This window comes from Heliangelus exortis, chromosome 21 (assembly GCF_036169615.1).
Source record: "Heliangelus exortis chromosome 21, bHelExo1.hap1, whole genome shotgun sequence".
Classification (NCBI taxonomy): domain Eukaryota; kingdom Metazoa; phylum Chordata; class Aves; order Apodiformes; family Trochilidae; genus Heliangelus; species Heliangelus exortis.
The window spans coordinates 2,307,552-2,329,023 of record NC_092442.1 but is presented as its reverse complement, the minus strand read 5'-3'; the positions used below and the strand labels follow the sequence as shown (position 1 = coordinate 2,329,023).

The following is a 21,472-nucleotide window of genomic DNA, read 5'->3' as shown; positions in this document are numbered from 1 at the left end:
GCCAAACCCCACATCTCTCCCAAGCCCTCAATCCAACTGGTGACTCCTGCAATGGATGCAAAGCTTTAACTTCAGGAGCTCCAAGTGTCTGTGAATCAGCAAGGCACCAGTCCCTGGGGCCTGCAGAGCTGTTAGGAAGTTTTCCCTCTCTCCTTCCTGCACATTCCACTGCCAAGCTCCATTACACACAACCAGGGGATGGGTTTGTGTGTGGCAGAGAATTTTTGATTCTCCAGATACATTAGAGGTGGAAAGGCAGCTGCTGAATGCTGCTTTTCAGGTTAAGCAAAAGTTGCAGCCAACACTCATTCTCACACTATAAATGAAGATAATCTTACCCTGCCATTGACTTTTTTTTTTTTTTTTTTTTTTTTTTTTCCCCACAGAAATATCAGGAGAGGGATTTTCAAATCCTTTCAGGTTTGCAGAATGTTATCTGACTCTATTCCTTTAATCTCCTGATGCTGAAAGATGGATCTTTCTCTCTTATGGCTCGATGTACTTTGATACTTCAGCAGCAAACCATGAAAGAGAATAAGGGTAAGATAAAAAAAAAAAAAAAAAAAGAATTTGCAGTCTTAACATTTACCTGAGCTTGTGTGGACTTTCTCAGTGTTGAATTCCAACAGGATTGACCAGACTGAATATTACACAGAAGAGACAAACAAAATAACAAGCTCTGTGTACAAAGAAGGGCTGCAGGGGGGGGGAGGGACTGGGTGGGCAAGACCAGAAGTTGGAAAGCTCAAGAGCAGCTGGAGTTGGATGGGGAAGAAGCTTCCTGCAGCATTCTGGCACCAGTACTGAGTGTTGGGACACAGAGTGGGGTCTCAGGTGTAATTTTAAGAATGTATTGAGCAAGGATTATTATTATTACATATACATATTATTGCATATACACATTATTGCAGGATGAGGCTGAAGCTGAGCCTTCCTGGAGGAAGAAGATGGTTGGAAAACTCCTGAGGTCCCAATTCACTCCCTGGTTTCTAGAAAATCACCCAGAGAAACTGCCCAGTAAAAGGCAGCCTGTTCCCTGAGCAATTCCCCCTCCTGAGCTGCAGTGAAGGCACAATTCATGGCCTGCTTTTTCATTTCCATGAATCTTAATTGTTCACATAATAATCGCAGAAGTATTTAATAATACAAAGCATATGGGCCAGATGTTCAACTGGTGTAAATCAATAGCACTCTGCAAGCTTCAGTGGTGCTGTGCTGGTGCAATCATCTGAGGGTCTGGCACTGTGTTTTTAAGGTGGCTCTCAGGATTTTAGTACCTTCTTATTGCTTCCACTAAAACCAAGTCAAGGATTTTATTGCCCCCGTACAAATAGCCACCCTCCCCAGCTGCTCAGAATTTAAGATCAAAAACCCAAAGCTCAAACCAGATTGACTTCAGGTTACTCTAGAACCACTGATTTGGTCTCTGCTGGCCACCACCACCCAGCTTTATCACAGCCACATATTTTTCCAGCTGACCTTACCCTAACTCAGCCAGGGATGATCCTTACCTCCACTTAATCCAATCCATCCAATGCTTTGCTTTAGTCTCATCAGCCAGTGTGTGAGCTCTGCTTCATTTGTTTCCCACTATAAAAAAAGAAAAAGCTTTTAATTCACTTCCTCCTGGGAGTTGCTGTCATGCTCATTGATCCACTCCACAAGTACTTCACAAACACTAATGGACCTGGTGAAACTCTCTACTCATCTCCTTTGGAAATCTGGCACCAAACTGCTCACTTCTGATGGTTTCTCCTTCTATGGTTGTTTTTCTTTGCTACCTGTTTCAGAGTCACCACAGGGCTCATTAATTGTTCATCCTTTGTCCCTTGAAAATTTTCTTTTTAATCTTTCCAGGAACACGTTGGATACTGATGTAACACAGACTCCAATTTGCAGTCTTTCACACTTGCAAAGATACCATTTGAACTGATTGTGGCATTACCAGTTGCACATGGATACACATAATTGCACTGAAAAGCTTTGCAAGACATGGATTCATTGGGCTTCTGATCTCATTTGCTAGACAGCCTTAGGGAATGGGCAATTTCAACTCCTCAATTTATGAAAACTGGTCATACTTACTTAGATGGAATAAAATAAATCCTGGGGCATGTGTCCCTTCTGGAAACCAGGTTGACAACTGTGCCCAGAAGAGATGTAAATTGCTCAGTGACAGTACTGCACCAAGTGAAAAAATATATATATAGCAGAAAGTCAAGGTAAAGTTTTTTGTGCAGGTTCCCAGGTTAATATTCATTCTGCTAATGTGACTCCCTGGCTGAGATTCTTGCAGGTTTCAATAAGCTGTGTGGAGACTCTGCAAATAAGACAGGCTGCTGTGGCTGAAAATAACCTACCCTTGTGCTACTTATATCTAGGGCTAAGCTCTGACCTACTCCACTTCCATAACTAGGGCTAGATTTTCAGCTGGCATTACCAGGAGGATTTTCAGAAGACCTGCAGACCAGCACAGCTGCCTGGAGGAGGGATGTCTCTGACCACTCAACCCCAGCCATCAGCCCTCAAAATGCTGGTCCTGAAGACCTGTTAGTAAATCTCCTTCCTTTTGCTCCACATGACAAGCAACTCATGAATCTTCTTTTTGTTTTTTTTCCTGGGTAGAAATTACAATATCTGGAAACCAAGACTCCAGACAGAAGGAACTAGTTTTAAAGATGAGATGTCTGTTGCCCCCTGCTCCCTGTGGACCAGATGCTCAACCTGGCATCAACCTGTGATAAAAGCTGATACTGAGAGGGCAGAGCAAGCAGGACCTTGCACCCATTGCAGCAAGAACTCACACTGAGAAGGCCTCTGGGTGGTCTTTGTCCCTCATGTTGAATTGGCCTCAGTTAAGGTCCTCAGAAGACTATGAACCTCCTGCAAAGAGTCTCTGTCATGCTGTGAGCACAGCTTCTTCTCTCTCCTTGCTAATGCCTGTCTCTGAGGATTTTAAGCCAGGTACCTGTGAGGTCAGGAAGCTCTGTTGGTACAAGGGATTTTTAAATCCTGCTCTTCAGGACAAGCAGATTGAGGTCCTCATGCTGTTCATGGCTATAAAGGTACCTGCCAGCTCAGAGCAAGCCCTTACAGTCACCCAACAAGTGTCTGGGCTGAACCTTCCCCCTCTGGAGCAGATTTGTGCAACACTTGGGCACAAGAGTTGAAGATAAATACCCCAGGTTCTCTGTCTTTTGCCCCCAGGACACAGACATCTTCACTGCCTAGCCCAAGCCTCCCAGAAAAGACCATGGCAGCAGGGTTTTTTTCTGAAATGTAGCTAAAAATGGCCTCATCTCTGAAAGACTTGGATCTTTTTTGACTTTAAGAGGGTTTGTTTGCCCCATGAAGATGACAAAGTGACACTTCTGCTCTGAGTCAGCACAGAACCAGACACGTGGCCTCCTCCTCCTCCTCTTCCCCTAAAGAGACAGAGGTGTTGAGCTACAGAGCTTGGCCTGAAAGGTGGGAAAGTCCTTTTTCCTTTATAATCCTGCCCTCTTTTTCTGCTGGCTTATTCTTTTTGTGCAAACATCCCATCCCCATCTAAACTGCTCAGCAAGAAACATGCACAGTGACCTGGAGGACTCAGAACCTGGTCCTGGGTGTCAGACAGCAGCTGCCCCAGCTGCCAGTGTGCTGTAGTGTGAGGCCACCAGTGTGGATTTATGAGATCTTAAATCCAAGATGCACATTTCTTAATTATCAGCCCAAGAAAGATTTATATAATTTCCCAGCAGTACAAAACAGCAAAATCTTCACGGAGTCCAGACATTTCTGGTAAAGGATGCCAATTCAGACAGTGATCCTGCAAATATTTAGGCACCAAATTCTGTTGCTGACTCAGGCACTGGTGTTACTGGCACCAGTAAGACCACTGAGAGCAGGGGAGGGAGCCAGGGGATAGAGGGTTTTTGAAGCTCAGGCCTTACAAAGCAAACCCATTCATCATTTGCTCTTTAATAGCAGGGGATGTGTATCATGGGCAGCACATCCCTCTGGCACAGGAAGGGGAGAGGGGCAACTCCTGAGTTTATCAGAACAGGCAATGGGATTTGTACAGGGACTCAACTGAACCCCAGACTGGTTTGGGTTGGAAGGGACCCTAAAGATCATCCAGTTCCATCTCCCAACAGACCAGGTTTCTCCAAGCTCCATCTAACCTGGCCTTCAACACTTCCACAGCTTCTCTGGGCAACCTGGGCCAGGGTCTCACTGTCCTCACAGTGACAAATTTGTCCCTAACATCTAACCCAAATTCCAGTTGGAAGTCATTACCCCCATGGCTCTGATCCCTCAGCATCCTACAGCATCCTGGGATGCACTTGGACATCCTGCTCTGCCAGGAGCTCCTGGGACAGCTGTGGGGGGTGGGGGGCAGGCTCTGTGTCTGATGGTCATTTTTTGGAAAGAGGAATGAGGAACCCAAAGCCCTGCAGTGCTCTCCTGCTTCATTGCTGCCCAGTAAATGACTTCAACCCAATTTTTTTTATCACTTCAGAGAGTCAAGCTGCCCATGTGAAAACTAAAGAAGTGTTTGACCCTGTCTTGTCTCCATTTGGGGATGGCTCAAACACTTCCCATCCTGGCACCAAATGATTCAAACCACCATCTCCCCAGTGATGTATTTTGAAGGGAGACTGTTCCCACTCTGTACTACATCAGGGGGGTGACAGGTCCTGGTGGTGTACATCAGCAGGAGGATGACACCCTGCTTTTGTGTTTTAATGGCTCCAAGACAGAGCATGGAAAGTGCTGTCTGGTTTCTGAAACCTGGAGGCAAGCACGAGGTGTTCCTGTCAAAATAAAAAAAAAAACAAACAGGGGGCAGATTTGGAATCTGACTGTCCCATGATGAGAGGAACAGGCAGGGAGTCATGGAGGCATCTTTTTATGGTAGGTAGGGATGTTTCCCCATCAATTCATCAGTCTAGCCCAAAAATGGTGTTCCTAAGCCTTTCCCCTCAGGATTTAGCCTTTTTTTTGTTTAGTTCTTACCATGCACTTCAAGCCCAGGGGCTTTCAGTGGATTTGCATGTGTTTCATTTGAAGCACGTGTTTTGTTGCCACACTGCTTATAAATGGCAATCTGGATTTTATAATGCTGAGCTGAGCTCTGTATAATCAGAAGGAGAAAAGAAGAATAGGGAAATAATTCAGTAAAGAGCAACAAAGAATGAGGAATGATTGACTTGTGAAGAAAGGCCACACTCACTGGTGTTTTGTCCCTCCCACTGGCATCTAAGGAGTGATCCCAGCAGATGTTCAGCAAGAAGCCCAGAGCTGCAGAGGAGGCTCCACCAGTCCCCAGACACAGAGCTTCACAAAGTCCAGAAGTGCTTGTGAAACAGATGAGCACAATGCAAAGTCCTGGCTTTAAGTGGAAAAGAGAAAAAGAAAAAAAAAAAAAAAAAAAGGAAAAGAAAGAAGAAGAAAAAAAAAGAAAAAAAAAAAAGAAAGAAAAAGAAAAAAAGAAAAAGGATAAAGAATAAAGAAAAAATAAAAAAGAGAAAAGAAAAAATAAAAAAGAGAAAAGAGAAAAGAGAAAAGAAAAAAGAGAAAAGAGAAAAGAAAAAAGAAAAAAGAAAAAAGAAAAAATAAAAAAGAGAAAAGAAAAAAGAAAAAAGAAAAAAGAGAAAAGAAAAAATAAAAAATAAAAAAGAAAAAAGAAAGAAAAAAGAAAAAATAAAAAAGAGAAAAGAAAAAAGAAAAAAGAAAAAAGAGAAAAGAAAAAATAAGAAATAAAAAAGAAAAAAGAAATAAAAAAGAAAAAAGAAAAAAGAAAAAAGAAAAAAGAAAAAAGAAAAAAGAAAAAAAGATGTCTAAGAGGGCAACCCCAAATCCTCAGATTTCCCATTTTAGAGCATCCTGAATAAGTGGTGGGTTTCTAATCTACCCAAGCTGAAACAAGAGTCTTGGCCAGAGCTGGATGTTTCCTATCATTTAACTACTGGCTCAGGCTCCATCTCCATAGATTTAGAGCCTGACAGAGGCTCCTAGACCATGCTATATAAAATCTCATTGTTACATTCAACGGGTTGCAATAAATTAAATTAACTATCAATAATAAGTTCACAGGCAACACCATCATTTTCAGTAAAATATACTTCCTCCAAATATACCAGCAGCACCAAATGTAACTAGATTTAATTTCATGCTGAAGAGTCTCTGAATATTCATTTTAAAATAGTCACCAAGAGCATAATTTTAATTTGTGTGATGTTTCTGCTAATACCAATGCTGACTTAAAACACCCATTAAAAAGCCTTAAGGATATTAACATGGAATTCTTACAGAAATGCACTGGAGTTTTATGTTTGGAATTACCATTACAGGCTTTTTGGTTTAACTGTCCTTAAGCAGATTTCATTATTACCAAGACTGTGTGCAAATTAAAACAAACCTATTAAAATATAAAATTCCATGCTCAAAAGATTAGGGACATTTGACTTATTATTCTACTGAAGGAATAAATGTACTAAAAAGTGACAGGACCTAAAACCCAATACTCACAAACACACACAAAATACACTGTGGTTAGGGGTGAGCAGCCTTCATATTCTTCAGAATAACCTGTTTCATACCAGGAGTCATTCTCCATCTGGTTTTTTGCTCCCCAGCACACAGACATCACATTTATAAAGTCTCTGCCACGTATCTTCACCCACCCCCAGGTGCAGACAGGGATGCTCTGAGCTGGGGAGGAGACCTCTGGTCTCCAGTGACCCCAGGGTGGCCACTCTTAGAATACACTAATATTTATATACATCATATCATTATAAATGTTATATTCTATATATATACACACACAGGGTGAGGTTCACTCAAAGGTTTAAGGGGCCACTGAGGGACTTCCCAGAGAAGCAAGGCACTGCAAAACACACTTGTACCTTACTTGCTTTGGCTCCCAGCTGCTGTATTGATCCCCTCAGCTCCTAAATAACCCTCAATTCAATACAGTCATCAATGAAAAGGCTGCTGCCCTAATAAATCACATGAATATTTACTCTGCCTCCTGTAAAATACATCTTTTGACTCATCAGGTGCTTTAAATCCCTGTTGCCTGTCTAGTGACTTCTGTTCTTCTCTTTCTCTCTTACCAGGGGGTTGTGGGGAGCCACTGACCCTTCCCTCAGCTCCAGTCAGCCACAGGAAATTATCTGTGTTAAAACTCCCTTCTGTCAAGCTGCCAAATCTTTTGCATTAATCCTGAAAATTACAATTAATGAATGCTAAGAGGATCTTTCCACCTTTGTGTCTGGCTCTGTTGAGTTGTAATGATCCTTGCAGCTCCTCCAGCATCCCAAGCCCCTCATGGTCGTGGCTTTTGGCTCTTGGGCAGGATGAGGCACTCAGGAAAGGGCAGCAGGAGGGTGGCAGTGGGGCTGCTTCCTTTTCTTGATATTCTGGTGCCAAGGATGATCTGCACTGAAGATGGGAGAAATGAGAATTAATAAGAGCCCGTGGTCACCAGGGATGGGATCTCCCCCCCTCCACCCCATGCAAAAAGCTTATGGCAACATCTCAGGAGCTGGAAGTCAGCATCTGGATTTTCTGTGAGCTGCTGTGAGGTGAAGGATGGGGCTGGGAATGAGGTTGCTACAGGTCTACAACCTCACTTCTGCTGGCTACTAGGACAACTTGAGACAATTTCTCTGAGGCTCTGGGATCTGACTTCCCAAGCTGTTGATACAGCTCTCCCTGAGGACTACAAAAATTTTTAAATGATGGTATTTTCAGTTGTTAAGAACTGGGAATCTCATTGACATGGACATACATTATCCCTAAGTGGGCATTAGGGATCTCAGTCAGGTGTGCATCAATTAATCCCCTCTCTCCTGACAGTGACACCCCCACTGGAGCTGCTGATCACTTCCAGCATGGTTTCTGTTCTCTATTTTTTTTTTTCCCTTGCTCTGAGGAGCAAAACACATGCTGGGTGTTCAACCCTCAGTGAGCAGTTTTCCCAAGCCCCTGGTTCTGCTTGAGCCACTGCTTGGAAATAAACTAAAATATCTCCTCCAATTCAACGGGTTGGTGAGTCTTGTGCTCCTACTTTTACAAATCCTCTTCTTTGCCATTTCCTCTTCAGGACTATTTATCTGACACACACAATTTTTTTCCTCTCAGTGTGTTCACTTGACTCCAGCCTGAGTTTATTACAAGGCACTCCACCATCAATGGAGCATTTGTGCATTTCCAGTTTTTCAGTCCCAGAAATAACTCTGAAGAAGTCACTAGAATTGCACTGGGAGAGAAAAAGCAAGGGATGTCACAGGAAAAACAAGGTTTAGTTCTTTATTTCCTTAGAGAAGAACCACATGATAAGTAACTGCTTCCCTGACTTAATCATTCCCACTGTCTTCAGTGGAATCATTTCCCATTTGAACTAAAAATAAATTTAACTTGTAAATCCTAGGCTGAACCTATAAATTCAGCTAGCAGCATCTCTGTGAGGTTAAGCACTTTTCCTCTCCCTTTTAAATGCTTTTTAGAACCAGAAGATGATAGAATCATAGAATGGGCTGGGTTGGAAGGGACCTCAGAGCTCATCAAGTCCAACCCTTGCTCCACTCCCCCCGTGGTTCCCAGCCCATGGCACTGAGTGCCACATCCAGGCTCTTTTGAAATATCTCCAGGGATGGAGAATCCACCCCTTCCCTGGGCAGCCCATTCCAATGGCTGAGCACCCTCTCCAGAAAGAAATTCTTTCTAATGTCCAACCTAAACCTCCCCTGGCACAACTTGAGACCTCTTGTGCCCTCTTGTCTTGCTGAGAGTTGCCTGGGAAAAGAGCCCAACCCCCCCCTGGCTCCAACCTCCTTTCAGGGAGTTGGAGAGAGTGATGAGGTCTCCCCTGAGCCTCCTCTTCTCCAGCCTCAACACCCCCAGCTCCCTCAGCCCTTCCTCACAGGACTTGTGCTGGATCCCTTCCCAGCCTCCTTGCTCTTCTCTGGACCTGCTCCAGCACCTCAATCTCCTTCCTGAGCTGAGGGGCCCAGAACTGGACACAGGACTCAAGCTGTGGCCTCCCCAGGGCTGAGCACAGGGGCAAAGATGCAAAAGCAATCCAAAAATCAGAGTAGCCTGAATATCTACTACCCCGAGCAGATACCTGCTGGAGAGATCTCTGTGGGAATGGGGGGTACTTAGAGGTGAAAAGATATGTGAGTGGGACAGGGTTAACTGGATTAACCAGGCAATGTGCCAGGAGGAGCTGGTCAGGAGTGCACATCCCCTGCTAATGCACCAGCACCATTTCAAGCACTTAATGGACTTCAGATCTCAGCTGGGAACTGGAGCTCCTGCTGTCACATCAAACTGTGACAATTTCAAGGCAAAGGGAGACATTTGGCAGTAGCTATTGCTGACATTAGCAATGTCAGCTGTTTCCATGCACCCCATTCACCCCAGCAGTCCCATGGCTGAGCTGGCTCAGCCCAGGGGGGTTTGGCTGTGTCCAGGCTGCTGTGGAACGTGTGATACCCACAGACCTACCCAGTCATGTTAAACTGCAAATCTGGTACCAGAATTGGAGGCTTTGGTAGGAAAAAAAAAGATAAAAGCCCTTCAGTGTCAGGCTAGTGTTGTAGAACCAACCCCCTCAAAGCTCCCAGCAGAACTTTTTGGTGGCATTTGGCACTAATCCAGTTGGTGGGGTCACCTGTGGGGGTCACAAATGGAGAGCTGAATGGCAAGAAAGAAAAGGCCAAGTGTGGAAATAGCAATTATTCTAAGAGGTTTGATTTGCAGAGACTTAAATACAACGTGGGCAGCAGGTGGGAGGGTGTGCAGCTAAAAGCTGCTGGATTTGGGCAGGAGAAGGAAGGGCAGCAGCAGGATCTTGGATGCACAGGGGTAGTGGGGCTGATCTCAAAGCAACTCTGTCATTATAAAAAAATATTTTTGTGAAACTTCCTATGAAAATGTGACTGGGTGGAGCTCCCCAAGGTGCAGTGGTTTCCTGAGCACTGATGAGAGCAGGATGTAGAGGAGATGGCAGCATCCACCTGAAGCTTCTGGGTCCTGGGGAAGCAAGAGAGGATTTGGCCAGTGGCTCCTGGACACAAACACCACCATGGGGATGGGATCTGTGTGACCCAGGGGCTGGGTGATGGATTTCACACCTCCTTTGATGCAAGAGATCCTCTCAACACAGAGCATCAGTGAGCCCAAAGGGAAGCAGTGCTGAGCTCATCAGCCTTCTTTAGCTCCTGGCACTTGTTGTTTGGGTTTGGGGTAATTCTTCCCCTGAGAGGGCAAAACTGACTCCTTCCTCTGAGCACATTTGTGGCTGGAGATGATGCTGGGATAGCAGTGCTAATAAAATCAGCAGAAAAACAGCATTTAACTGCTGGGAGGGGAAAGACCTTTTTTTTTCAGGAGCACCCAGGCTCCTGCTTTGATGTTGTGTTCAAGCCAAAGAAAGGGCATGTTTTAAATTCCCAATAATTTGAGTTTCTTTTTAAGTTCCCAAGCCTGGCTGAGCTCTTAAAGACAAGAGATCTTGCTCCTGGGGTTGGCTTTTCTAGGCAATCACAGCTCTGCTCAGAATACTATTTAAATACCAATTATTGTAATTCTCAGCAGAAATATTACAGACATTCAGATTTTTTTCTTAACAGCCAAAGGGAGACATTTCCAGCATCTATCAAACCACTTTTATTTTAATCCACATTAAAATCTCTTTCCAGAAGGACTGGGCAATAGAACACAATTTATTATTATAGTTTAAAGGTTTGCCATGGTTTCCCCTTGCCAAGCCAACCTGTCCAGAGCAGCATTTTAGGAGCAGGAGGGATGGTTGGATGGAGCTAAGGAAGGAGGAATGGAGAGCTGATAGGTGGGAAGCAGGAGAAGCAATATCCCAGGCTTTCCTGCAAGGAGCAAATTCCCCATCTCCCCAAAATCCTCTGATTCTCTGGTGGAAGTGAGCAAGGAGTGACAATCTCAGCCATGCCATGGGCTCTCTCTTGTCTGTGGTCACCCTTCTGCTCACCCAGACTGAGAAGGAAACCAGAATTATTTGGTTGCTTGCCTGGTGAGACCCTGTGTCTGAAAAACAATCTTCAGGAGGGTGTCTGGGTGCTCTTGCTGCCAGGACTCATCATGCTGCAGGATGAGACTGCACCAAAACCATCATTTTTATTGCTTGCAGTGGCTGCCATCAAACCAGGGCAATTGCAATGGGTGTCCTGGCATGAATGCTGAGTCCAGGCTGCTGGGATTAAAGTTTTAAATGTTATCAACAACCAGGCTGATGAAGAATTGGAAAATAGAAGATACAGAAGAGCTGCTTCATTACACAGCAAGAGGAAAACTCGTGGCTGACTCCTCAAGCCAGGTGACTTTGGGGATGCTTGGCCATGATGTGCAGGAAAGGAACTGCTCTGCTCCTTGGAGATGCTGCTTTCCCAGCTGCTTTCCCTCTGGTTTCTAAAGGGAATGGTGCCCAAGCTCTCCAGCCCTCTTTCACTGCCTCTCTCTTCAAACTGGTTCTGCCAGACACCTGAACCCCACCTGGCAGTGGCAGGGGATAAATATGGAGCTCGTGCAGGGATCAGGGGAACAGTGAGATCTCACACTCCTGTCCCACACTGGGAAAGCTACTCCATGGCAAACCCAGTGGCCAGGGGGTCCAGAGGGCTCAGGGAGCACACACTGTGTCCACCCCAGGGCTGGCACCTCCCAGGGACCTGCATGTCCATGGGCATGGGGGGAGCCTCAGGCTTTGGAAGGAGGGAAAAGTCTCCCAGGCAAGGAGGCAAAGGCAGAGGTGGAGTGATGCCAGGAACACAGATCCCTTGCTCATGCAGCAACTTGTTACTTTCCCATGACAAAGCAGCCAGAGCTGATGAATACCAGTCCTGCTCCTGCCTGAAACCCCATCAGCACTCCCCAAGCCTCCTCCCAGCCTGGGGGGGCTGGTGCCTGTGCCCCCATCCACTTCCCAAGACAAGCTGAATCACTAGCTGAAGCCAAGCTAAAATCTGTCTCTTTTCCTTCCTCTTTCTTCAGCTGCACCCATTGTAAGCTGAGCACAGCTGTGGTTCTGGCCCTCAGCTTGTATAGGAGCTATAGCAAAGTATTTAATGTATTCTTAGCTTTTAAACTCCTATTCATCAGCTGCAATCAAAGAAGAGAGCCAGCATCATGTTGCTGGCCAAATTAATCACAGCTCCCCCCACTCCCCCCCTTCACACCCAGTCACGTTGTGTGCACCAGTGGTGGTCTCCAGACCCCAGTTGAGCAGAGACTGGGAAAGGCCAACGTGGTAAATGTAAATCCTGGCTGCTCTTAATCATGTTGGTAATGACCATGTCATCAATCAGAGCCCTTCCCAAGTGCTCAGCAGCCACAGCCCAAGGGTCTATTTTTTCAAAGAATTCAATTCAGTGAGGTCTCTCAAAAGCTGGGTCACCATTATTCCCCCTCACATGGGAGGAAGTTTTCCTCTGACTGTCTGGCACTGACAGAGCATCTGAGCCCAGCATCTCCCTCAAAAGCCAGACTGCCCTGACTCAAGTCAATACAATTTATGCAACTGAAATTCTCACTGACCTTTAAGAAAAAAAAAAACAAGCTAAGGAAAAACAAAACATGTCAATTGAGCAGACTGGGGAAAACACAGCACTTCTGCCATTTCCCCACTCTTGGTATTTTTCACTAGGGAAACAGGTCAGAACACTTCAAAACCTCAGGCTTTCAAACTTCAAAAAAAAAAAAAAAAAATGTTGGAAAGTTGAGAACTAATGGGAATTTTAGTGGTTGCAGTCTTCTCCTACAGAGCTCCAAAGGACTCTCAAGACCATCTGGCTACAGACACTTAACAAGGAGATCATAGTGTGAAACAAGCCACATGCAAGTGCTGAAAACATCCCCAAAATCTCAGGAACAGCAGAAAACAAGCCCCATGCCAGCCCTGAAAACATCCCCAAAATCTCAGGAACAGCAGAAAACAAGCCCCATGCCAGCCCTGAAAACATCCCCAAAATCTCAGGAACAGCAGAAAACAAGCCCCATGCCAGCCCCCAGCCCCAGCATCTCCCACCTGAGCCCTGTTTATGTTGAGCCCCGTTGCCAAAACCCATCCCTGAAAATATTAAGAGCCATTCCCTGCTTCCTTCTGGATGCCAGTTGTGGATGCTGTACCAGTGATTACATTTCACACCCCAGACAGAGCTGAATCCAACCTGTTTGATGCCACTGGAGGAGCTGCTGGAAGCTTTAACACTTTGAGGAGAGTTCAAGATGATTTTCCAGAAGCGTGCCTGGGGGAAATTGAAATGTCAAGCATAATTTGGTACTTGAAACATGAAGGAGAGAGGCTTTTCATTTGTTTTCATCTGCATCTTCCTCTCCTCTGAACTGTACATGCTCCATTTCCCAAGCTTTCATTAGGCAGTGCTGAAATCTGCTGGATTTGAGGGAATCTCCAAGGATAAACAAGTATCAGGTGTTAACCTGCTCTGTTAAAGTCAATTTGATATGTCTCACTGTTCTGCCATCCTTGCTAAGGAAACCAGGCTAAAACAAGCTTTTCTCTCCTTATCTCTTTCCCCATCTCTTCATCTGATCCTTCATCTGGTCCTCCTGGGACTAGAGGATTCCCAGCTCCTAATAGAAAGGGGGTTGTTTGCCAAAAAAAAAAAACCAAACCAAAACCCAAATACATCAGTTTTTACTCTGGTTTTCAGCCCCTCAGCTGGGGTTGCAGACACTCCAGGTCCTCCCAGGCACCAGCTGGGCACTGGGAAGGACTGGGAGACAGGAGTTTGCTCTCCCCCTGCCACAGAAAGAATCTTGGAGCTGTCAGCAGAAGCAACGAGAGGAGTTGGCAAACAGAGCCCTGCGAGGTGCAGCTCCTGGGAATGCTGAGAATGTCTTCATTATTTTTGAGATCAATTTTTCATTCTCTCCATCCTCTGAGTAAGTTCTAGGGAGACACAGCACAGGGCCCCACGACACTCCTCATCTTTCCCACGAGGCTTTTCCAGGAGGTGCTGCATGGGGAATTTCTTGCCTCAACTTCCAGGTTTTAACTCAAGTTTCTTTTTCAAGAAAAGACAAATAAACTTTCCATATAATAGAAACATGTTAACTTCTGGTACTGTTGTTACTTGCCTTAACATATTCTCATTGCCCAGCCATTATAAAATAAAACTTACCATAAGAAACAGAGTCACAGTGTGAAACATTTCAGCTTTGTAAAAAAAAAAAAAAAGAGTTTCAATCCACTTGAAAACATGGTTCTAGTTTAGAGTGTTTGGGTCTGTCATTTTTCAGGAAATTTTTTTAATCAGAATTTTTTGGCATGAGGATAAAAAAGGCTTTCCAAGACTCCCTATAAAGTAAAAAAAAATCCATTTAGTACATGCCTTGGAATTAACCTTAAGTGAGTAATAACATTTCCAAGGTACAGCACATTTAGTGTGAAATCCTGGCTGAATTCTGCCTAAAAACAAAGGCAGTAAAATCAGAAAAAAATACTTTTTAGCTCACCAGGACAATTTTAGGAAGTCTCACTAAAAATCCCCCTTTGAGCATCTCTCCTCACCCTGGGGTGCTGGCTCCATCAAGGGGATGGGTGCTTTTGTGGGGCTCTGCCTGGAAGAGTGAATGAGTCCAGGGCTGCCTGGCATGGCTGGATGCAGAGGTTTTACACCAGAGCCTCATTTCTGTCAGGAAAAGTGGATTGGATTTGAAACAAACCCCATTGATTTTCCATCAGCACTTCACACAGCCCTGCCACCAGAATTAATGCACAGCAAACCAAACCCTGGCTCCTCAGTCCCCTCCTGGCTGGGGAGCTGGGCCAGGATGTTCCTCCCTGTCCACTGGGCTTCTCCTTCATCCTTCCCAGAGAAATAAGAGTTTTAGGGTGCTGAAACCCCAAACCTGGGCTTCCTACATCATCCAGCCCCAGACAGCAACCCCCACTTTGGCAGCAGCTCAGAGGAGCACCCTGCATCTGTTTGAGTCCTCCCAAAATATTAGGTATTTATATATAATACCTAAATAAATATATTAGTTTTAGGATGGTTCTGGGAATGACCAGCATGTAAAAACAGCACAGACCCTGTGGGAGAAATGCCAGTCAGAGCCTGTCTGCAGGCCAGGGATAAACAGGTGGATTTGAGGTCCTTGTGTTGCCTCACCTGCAGCCACCACCACCCTGCCAGGGTTTCCATAGGGTGGGGAAAAATTGGTTCTCTCCATGAGGCAGCAGGTTGTTTTACACAAGTAAAAAAAAGAAAATTAATAAAAGTCCTGTATCATTGGCAAGACCAGCCCTGGCTGGCTGGTGAAAGGGAAAAAATATAGCCCACTTGAGTGGGTAAGGAGTGTATCCTCCTTGTGGGTGGATAAGATATCTCTCAAGTGAATGACTCTAGGATTTATTATGTCAGATTATACCACTTCAGTTCCTGGGTCAGATTATAAGAAAACTGGAAAAACAACCACTTAGCAGATATTAATTTTATCTTATAGATTCTATTGTAAATGGGCTACAAGCCCCCATGTATATACTACAATCCTCAAAATAGCTCCATCTAAATGCAAATGTGAACCTCTGCCTAACAGAGAGCTGAAAGCCTTCCCATTAACATGCCAAGAGATAGGGGAATTAATTTAATGCTTAAAAATTCTCAGGGATAAGAGAAATTTCTTCTGTTCATATCTAGCATCATTTTCTCTTCAGGACCAAAGCACCCATAATATGATAATTTTTACCATTCTCAAGCTTACTGAGGAAAAAGGCAATACAATCTCTCTCCAGAAATGACTTTCCAGGCTATACTCCCCTGGCCAGGGTGCAGGGATGTGTCTGCTCAGCAAGGAAAGCTCAGGGGAAGACAAAAGGTGAAGATGATGACAGTGCAGGAAGGTTGTTGAGATGCAGTTACTCATCTTTGCAGACTAATCAAAAGCAGAGAGAGTGCCTGACAGCTTTCATCACTCACCAGCATCCACCTGCTCCTCCAAGCCCATCAAACACCCTCCCTCCCCATCTCCCATGGATACACACACAGGGTGGGATGCTGAGCCCTCTCTGGAGGAGTTCAGTGGTCTCTGAGGGGAAGGTGCTGAGCTCCTCTGTGGTTACTGTGCCTGTTCCACCTGCAGGTGTAAGACACAGCTCTGTGCTAAAGGATTAAATTCTTAGAAGTAGCTCTATCCATCTCTATCAAAAAAAGCTCAGAGTACATGGCAAATGTACTTCTTGGTTTTCAATTTTGATGAAACTTCACTAACTGCTTTTGTTAAACTGGGTGCCTTCCCATCAAAAATATACATAATCCAAATTTGTGAGAGTATTGTCAGGAAAAGAAGAGTCATGAACTTACTTGTCTCAGCACCTTAGCAGAAAGCAGCATCCACCTTGCTACCCACACCACGAGGGTCTGGAACAGACATCTCAGAAGGAACAAGGCTGGAAATCTCCATGTCCTGACACAGCAACATCATCAGCAAAAGCTGGACAAGTGAGAGAAATATTCAAGCCCCTTTCACAGCAGAGCTACTCTGAAGTGTGCCTCTTCCTGTAGAACAACACAGAAACCAAGCACATTAATGCCCAGGAGGTTGTGAGTGAGCAATTGTTGGTGGACTGAGTTACAGCTGTGCAGGTTTCACAGAGCCACAGAATTGTTCCAGGTGGAAAGACCTTCAAGGTCATAGAGTCCAACCAAAACCTAACTATTCTTTTGGATAGTTTCAGAGTAAGGAAGAAATTTCTTAAGCTGTTTTCTCTCTGGACCTTGTCCTGCCAGTGCCCAGTATTTGCTGAGCAAGAACCCGGTGGCTGGGTCTTTTCTGATTAAAGAGGTGCAAGATCATGCCCTAAATGTCATAAAAAACAAACAAAAAATGGTACTTCTCACATCAAACAGATTTGCCCCAATTTAGGGAACTCTACAGCTCCTTGAGTACAGATTCAATGCTGCTCAGCATGGAGTTTCCTTTGGCAAAGCTCATGGGTCTGGTCTGGCCTTTGATCATCAGCAATATATAACAGTGATTTAAAGAGAGATGAGAAAGTTGGGAAAGGAAAGACTCATTGCAGCTGTAAACTGACGAAGAGAGCAGCACAGCCTGAAAAGATGGAGTAAAACCCTATGCATATCACTGGCATTAAAAAAAAATCATTTTCCCCAAACAGCTTTTGTTACTTCATGAGCTACAAGACTCTGTAATGTATTCCTGTAATCTATAAAAGCTTTATGAAATATTGACATTACTGGAATTATTGACATTCCCATAGTAATTATCTTTCATAATAATTAAACACTCATAGAATTACAGAATGTCAGGGGTTGGAAAGGACTTCTGAAGATTGAGTCCAACCCCCCTGCCAGAGCAGGACCAAAACTGGGGCAGGGCACTCAGAAGTGCATCCAGATGGGTCCAGAAAGTCTCCAGAGAAGGAGACTCCACAACCTCTCTGGGGAGCCTGTTCCAGGGCTTTGTAACCCTTCCAGGAAAGAAATTCTTCCTCTTGTTGAGGTGGAACTCCCTGTGCTCCATCTTGAATCCTTTTCCCTCTCCTATCACAGGGCACAAGTGAGAAGAGGTTGTCCCTTCCTTCTTGACACCCAGCCCTCATATTTACACACACAGATCCCCTCTCAGTCTTCTCTTCTCCAGACTAAAAAACCCCAGGTCCCTCAACTTTTCTTCATTGGGGAGGTGTTCCAATCCCTTCATCATCCTTGTAGCCCTCACATTTATTCTCTCCAGTAAATATCCTCCCTCTACCTGCTGGGCACTTAATGCACCCCAGGATGCCACAAGGACACTTTGCTGTCCCATGGATAACTTCTCTTCCACCAGGATTCCAAGGTCCTTTTCCATGGGGCTGCTCCCTAGCAGATCAGCTCCTGACCTGTGCTGCTGCACTGTGTTACTCCTTCCCAGGTGCACAATAGCTGAGGATATATAATATATATAATACCCTATATAATATATATATATAATATCCTATATTATATAATATATATAATATCCTTTCTACTCTTACAGAAACAAGTATCTCCTTTCAGTGCTGAAAAAATTGCTGCTGGTGAAAATCTTCACTGGACTTGACATTAACAAGGAGATTCTGTGAAAGCAGGATTCTTATTCTCTGGGTCTTTGGTCTTTTTCCTTGAAACCCTTTATTTCACTCAAATTAGATCAAATTATGAAATGAAATGGAAGGTTGTACTCAATCTGTTTATCTCAATGGGAAGCTGTTGAGGAAATCCTCCCTGACCCCTGCATGACAAACATTTGCTTTGCAAAACACAGGAATGTGGCCTTTCCCCATTCTCCTCAGGTCTGGGCCTCATGGATTCCAGGTTTGGCTCCACTCTGGAGTTATATCCCATAACATTAAGCTTTTCAAACAGTCACTGCAAAGCACTCCGGTTTCACTAACAAGAATTCTTATTTATACCCAGGATCTAAGCTTGAAGGGATCTTGAAACATCAGAAGGAGTTGGTAAGAGCTCAAGACATTTTCAATGAGATGTGGGAGATAAAAAGAAGATACAGGAAAACCACAGGATAAAAGCTAAAGGAGAAAAGTAATCCCAAAATAGCTCTGTTTGGAGTGTTCTTCTGGAAGAGTTATTATACTCTTCGGTATGGCAAAACATCAAAGAGGAAATATTTCAACCAAAGTACTTGTGAGCTAAACTTCTCATCTCCTTCCAGATCATCACAACTTGCTGGTTTGCTTCATGTGGCCCTGTGGTCAAACATGACAGGATAAGGCTCACCAGGAGAGGGTTTTCTGGTGCATCCAAGCCAGGCAACTAAGGGACAGGAGCAGAAGTGTTGCTGGTGTTGGGCCCCTCAGCTCAGGAAGGAGACTGAGGTGCTGGAGCAGGTCCAGAGAAGAGCAAGGAGGCTGGGAAGGGATCCAGCACAAGTCCTGTGAGGAAGGGCTGAGGGAGCTGGGGGTGTTGAGGCTGGAGAAGAGGAGGCTCAGGGGAGACCTCATCACTCTCTACAACTCCCTGAAAGGAGGTTGGAGCCAGGGGGGGGTTGGGCTCTTTTCCCAGGCAACTCTCAGCAAGACAAGAGGGCACAAGAGGTCTCAAGTTGTGCCAGGGGAGGTTTAGGTTGGACATGAGAAAGAATTTCTTTCTGGAGAGGGTGCTCAGCCATTGGAATGGGCTGCCCAGGGAAGGGGTGGATTCTCCATCCCTGGAGATATTTCCAAAGAGCCTGGATGTGGCACTCAGTGCCATGGGCTGGGAACCACGGGGGGAGTGGATCAAGGGTTGGACTTGATGAGCTCTGAGGTCCCTTCCAACCCAGCCCATTCTAGGATTCTAGGATTCTATGATGCAGCTTTTCTCCTCCAGACCTCGTGCTATTCCACCCCTCAAAACCTGGAGCTGTTTTCTGTAGCATTTTGAACACTGTTTCCTTCTTCCCATTCAAACACACAGATGGGTCCCAGTAGTGAGCTCAGGAAGGAATTGAGCTCAAGACCCTCCAAGGCTCACCAATACCTTTTGGTGACCTTTGCTGGCTCCAGGGCTTGATGAGGAATCAGCCAAACTATCACAAAGAGGATTTTCCTCTACTGCTTACTTTCCTCTTGCTTATTTCAAGAAGTTCTAGCTGTGACTTCAAGCATTATGGATCCAAGAAGGGAATTTCAGATTCTAGCTCAGGACATTTTCAGAAGGGGACCTAAACAGTTTTCCACCTGTGCAAACCCTGCCTCTGCATCCCTGTTTCCTCCTCGTGCCCCACACTGCTGCTCTCTCACAGAGCAAGTCCTTGAGATTAACCACAATATGATTACATTTTAATTGAGGCCAGCTTAGTGTGGGGACATCCTTTTAACTCAGGAGGCCTCAATTCCACAGAACCATAATGAACTAATAATGAATGTGCTAAAGTCATTAAATCAAAATTCATAAAAGGGTGAATATTGCTTTCTTTTATAATAAAGCAATTAAAATCCCATATACTGTAATAGATACTACTAAGGTGCACTAAGTGTGCTATAAGGAGGTTAGTGCTCAATGCCACCACACACAAATTTGGGGATCTTTGCAAAATAGGACTGCTACACTATTAATAGATGATCAGAACCCTTTTCAAGTCATCTTTGTTTCAGTGGTACTGCCTGCTTCAAGAAACACTGCCATGATTTCATTAGCAGGTGGTGTAGAACAGTTAGGGACCATAAATCATGACTTGCAGTGTAAGCAAGAAACTTTCAAGCAGTGGAGCAGGGTATGAAGCAGGGTACCACTCCAGGTATCCTGCTGCTCAATTCACTGTTCCTTTCATCATAACATCTCCTTCCCAGCTCTCATACTTTTTTCCTTTTTTTGGGGGTTAACAGCCCAAATTTACAGCAGCAGAGAAAGGACATGTTGAGTATCTCTGACTTTGTGAGTCAGGCCTGACTAGGGGAAGAGCACATCAGAAAAACACAGGGACCTGGACAGACTGGAGAGTTGGGCTGATCCCAATGGGATGAGGTTCAACATTCCAAGTGCTGGGTCCTGCACTTTGGCCACAACAACCCCATGGGGAGCTCCAGGCTGGGCACAGAGTGGCAGAAAGGGAGCTGGGAGTCTGGATTGCCAGGAAGCTGAAGAGGAGGCAGCAGTGTGCCCAGGTGGCCAAGAAGACCAATGGCATCCTGGGCTGGCTCAGGAACAGCGTGGCCAGCAGGTCCAGGGAAGGGATTCTGCCCCTGTGCTCAGCCCTGGGGAGGCCACAGCTTGAGTCCTGTGTCCAGTTCTGGGCCCCTCAGCTCAGGAAGGAGATTGAGGTGCTGGAGCAGGTCCAGAGAAGAGCAAGGAGGCTGGGAAGGGATCCAGCACAAGTCCTGTGAGGAAGGGCTGAGGGAGCTGGGGGTGTTGAGGCTGGAGAAGAGGAGGCTCAGGGGAGACCTCATCACTCTCTCCAACTCCCTGAAAGGAGGTTGGAGCCAGGGGGGGGTTGGGCTCTTTTCCCAGGCAACTCTCAGCAAGACAAGAGGGCACAAGAGGTCTCAAGTTGTGCCAAGGGAGGTTTAGGTTGGACATGAGAAAGAATTTCTTTCTGGAGAGGGTGATCAGGCATTGGAATGGGCTGCCCAGGGAAGGGGTGGATTCTCCATCCCTGGAGATATTTCAAAAGAGCCTGGATGTGGCACTCAGTGCCATGGGCTGGGAACCACGGGGGGAGTGGAGCAAGGGTTGGACTTGATGAGCTCTGAGGTCCCTTCCAACCCAGCCCATTCTAGGATTCTGATTTTTATCTCCCCACGTGGCCTTTGCTCCAAGGAAAATGCATGTGAGAAGCTCTGGATTACTTTAAACATGGAGCTTATTGCCACAGGTACTGGAAAGCCAATGGTTAGAGGTGGATTTGAAGAAGGAAAAGGTCAATTAACAGCCAGGTCTTTAGCTGCATGTTAATCATGATGGCCTGGACACATCTTTCACTTCATCTGGTCCCTGCTATGTGC

General features: G+C 45.3%; 1 long non-coding RNA gene across 2 annotated transcripts in view; it reads right to left on the bottom strand.

Moving 5' to 3' along the window:
- Positions 1-369: 369 nt before the first annotated feature.
- Positions 370-21,472, bottom strand: part of LOC139806094 (uncharacterized) — a 238,339-nt gene continuing 217,236 nt past the window's right edge. For both annotated transcript variants that reach the window (XR_011730100.1, XR_011730101.1), the window contains 4 exons: positions 7,254-7,431; positions 5,219-5,377; positions 1,512-1,590; positions 370-509 (listed from right to left, as the gene is read on the bottom strand). This is a non-coding gene — a long non-coding RNA (uncharacterized lncRNA). The remainder of the gene's footprint in view (positions 510-1,511; positions 1,591-5,218; positions 5,378-7,253; positions 7,432-21,472) is intronic.